We start from the raw sequence: 3,903 nt of genomic DNA, 5'->3' as shown, positions 1-3,903 counted from the left end.
TCTTTATCCATTCACCCATTGACAGGCACATTGTCTGATTCCATACTTTGGCAAATATGAATTGTGTTAGGTTAAACATGGGTACCCTTATAGTGTGCTGACCTTACTTCTTTAAGGCAGATACCAAGTAGTGGCATAGTTGGATCACATGGTAGTTCTATCTTTAGTGTTTTGAAGAGTCTACAAAGTGGCTGTAGTAAATTACATTCCTACCATCAGGGTATAAATTTCCTTTCCCCTCTGGCATTGTTTTTTGTGTTCTTGGTGATAGCTATTGTAACTAGGATGAGATGGAATCTTCATGTATTTTTTTTTTTAAGAGAATTAAGTTGTTCATTGATTACACATGATAATGGATGATACACAGCTTCAATCTCATCTATCATTGTATCTGGTACCACTATTCAATTTAGATATATAGGATGTGCCAACAATCATTTTTTTAACCAAGTAGCTGACTGTTTGCTTGGGTGACCTTTTCAATGGCCAAATTCAGAGGTCACAACAGTAACTGTCAGTTCAACTACACCAAAGTTTCTGAAGACAACGACTTCTTTAACCAAGCAATTGTAAATAAATTTTAAATGGAATCTGGCATCACCCTGAAGGAATTCTAACTTCACACTGTTGGGGATGTTAACCAAGATGGCTTCAGAGTAGACTAACTTTACACAGCACATTTAAAAAAAGACATATTCAGCATCATGATCAGACTATTGCATTTAGCAATCAACAGCATGGGTGCAAAAAAAAAGGTCTACATTAAAACCCTTTGTTGGAATGCTTTACATTTTCCACAGAACAGAAACTAAAATAACCTGTTATTCAGTTAGTCACAAATACAGTCTCCAAGTTTTTTGCCCAGACACACAAGTATTGTCTAAGACATGTCTTCGTTGTAGCAGTTAGACCCTGCCACCATTGTGCTTGGCTGAGTTCACAAATCTGTTGGAAACTGTAGCTTCCCTGTCACTTCTCTGGCTCTCCTCTCCTGCTAAGCTTTGTCTCCTGGAAGTATTTAAAGCCTTCTGCCACTGCCATAGCTACTGCTGCTGCTGGAGCCACCAGAGCCACCTTGATTTCATGGTTTGGTAAAATATTGGCTTCTACCACCATAGGGCCCAGAGCTTTTGCTGCCAAAGTTCCCTCCCTTTATTGGTCTAAAATTTAAAGACTGACTGTTGTTATTGTCAAATTCATTACAGCTTCCACCACCTCCATAATTGCTTCCATCATTACCAAATCCATTGTATCCATCTCCACTGCCACCATATCCACCCCCACCCTGGCTGCCACCGAAGCCACCTTGACCACTGAAGTTTCCTTCATGACTGAAACTGTCATTGCCACCAAAACCACCTCCAAGACCACCACCAACGTTTCCAGAACCACTTCGACCTCTTTGGCTAGATGAAGCACTAGCCATCTCCTGCTTTGACAGGGCTTTCCTCACTTCACAGTAGTGGCCATTTATAGTGTGGTATTTTGAATGACAATCTTATCCAGAGAGTCATGGTCATCAAAGATTACAAATGGAAAGCCCCTCTTCTTTCTACTGCCTTGGTCAGTCATAATTTCAATCACTTTGATTTTTTCCATATTGATCAAAATAATCTTGTAGATGATGTTCTTCAGTATTTTCTTTAATGCCACCAAAAAAGATCTTCTTCACCATTAAGTGGGCACCTGGTCTTTGAGAATCTTCTCTCTCTCTCTCTCTCTCTCTCTCTCTCTCTCTCTCTCTCTCTCCCAGGGATTGAACTCAGGCCATTGCACATGTTAGGAAAGCACTTATTCTACTGAGCCATCTCCCCAGCCCCAAGAATCTTCTCTTGAGACAGCTCCACAACTCTTCTGTCCACTTTGTGTGGCCTTGTGTTCAGGGCTGCATTCACTTCCTTCACAGTGGCATAACGACAAACCCAAGGCCCCTGGAATGCTTGGTATTTGGGTCTCTCATTACCACACAGTCTGTGAGTGTTCTGCATTGCTCAAAATGGCTCTTCAGACTCTCAGCAGTTGTTTCAAAGCTCAGCCCTCTGATGAAGAGCTTCTGTAGCTGTTTGGGCTCCTCGGGAGGCTCTGCCTTAGATGTGATGATGGTTGGAAGAGAGACTGATGCTGCTTCCCCCACGGTGTCAGTCAGCAAGAAAGTCTTCCTGTAGTTTTGATTTGCAGTGGTTAAAGATGTTGAATGCTTTTTTCATATACTTACTGGCCATTCACACTTCTTTTTAGAAGTGTTCAATTCTTTTGCAATTCATTGACTGTGATATTTGAATTTTTTTGGTGTTGTTTTTTGAACTTTTGTATATTATAATATTAATCCTCTGTCAGAGGAGTAACAAGCAAAGATTTTTTCCTACTCCATAGGTTGTTTCTTTACTTTTATTTTCTTTGCTGGGAAATTTGATGCAATCTCATTTGTGGATTCATGTCATTTTTTCCTGAGTACGAGAACCATATTTAGGAAGTAATTGCCTGTACATGTATCTTGAAGTATTCCTCTATATTTTCTTCAAAACTTCACTTTTTGTTTTTGATTTTTGAGACAGGGTTTTTCTGTGTAGTTCAGGATAGCTTTGAACTCACTATGTAGCCCAGGTTGGCCTTGAACTCACAGCGATCCTCTTGCCTCAGTCTCCTGAGTGCTGGGATTATAGGTGTGTGAAAATTTCACATTTTATAGTTAGGCCTTTGATTCATTTTTAGTTGATTTTTGTACAAGGCTAGAGTTAGGGATATAATGTCAATATTCTAAGTGTATGGGTAGCTAGATTTTCAAGTATCTTTTTTTTTTGGTGGAAATGGGGATTGAACTCAGGCCCTTGCACTTTGCCAGACAAGCACTTATTCTACTAAGCTATCTCCTCGGCCCTCAAGTATCATTTGTTAAAGAGATTATCTTTCCTCCAACATTAAATTTTGGTCCTTTCATCAAAAATCAGATGGCTGTGGATTTACTTCTGTGTCCTCTATGCTATCCCATTGATTTATGTGTCTGTTTTTATGCTAGTACAATGCTGATTTTATTACTAGGTCCCTGAGGTATGTTGTCAAATTGAAGGACATTGTGATACCTCCAGCACTGTTATTTTCACTCAGTATTGCTTTGACTAGTCCAGTTTTCTTGTGTTTCCACATGAATGTTTTTAGAGGTTTTTTTTTTTTTTTTAAACTAGGGATTGAACTCAGGACTTGGCACTTGCTAGGCAAGTGCTTATTCTACTGAGCTACCTCTCTGGGCCCTCACATGAATGCTAAAGTTGCTTTCTTCTTTTAATTCTGTGAAGAATATCATTGGTATTTTGTTGGAGATCACACTGAATCTGTAGATTGTTTTCAATTAATGTGGACATTCAAACAATTTTCTTTTGTTCATCCATGAATGTGAAAGGTATTTCCACCTTCTCGGGTCTTTTTTAATTTCTTTCTTTGGTGTTTTATAAATTTCACTGTGGAAATTTATTTATTTTCACTGTGGAAATTTATATCCTTGGTTAGATTCACTCCTGAGTAATTTTAGTTTTTTTTTTTTTTTTTTTTTTCTTTTTTCTTTCTTTCTTTCTTTTTTTTTTTTGTGTGTGTGTAGGGTTTTATATTGCACCTTGAACTTGTAGTGATCCTCCTCCTGTTTTCAGCACTGGGATTACAGGTGTGCACCACCACTCTCAGACTTGGTTGCCCACTCAGCGTGCCTGGGGGTGGGGCTGGTGTGGCATGTGGTGCCAGGGATTGAACCCTGGCCCCCATGCTTGCCAAAACAGGTGCTTAGTCTGCTGAGCTATCTTGCCAGCCCTCACTCCTGGGTATTTTTATATTTTGGAGCTACTGTGAATAGAATTGTCTTCTAAGTTTTTCCTTAGCGAGTTTGTTATTGTTGATTGTTTCTGTGGTACTGGG

Source organism: Octodon degus, unplaced genomic scaffold, assembly GCF_000260255.1.
Source record: "Octodon degus isolate 3935 unplaced genomic scaffold, OctDeg1.0 scaffold00322, whole genome shotgun sequence".
NCBI classification, from domain to species: domain Eukaryota; kingdom Metazoa; phylum Chordata; class Mammalia; order Rodentia; family Octodontidae; genus Octodon; species Octodon degus.
The sequence above is the reverse complement of the archived record's forward strand: the minus strand, read 5'-3'. Positions refer to the sequence as shown.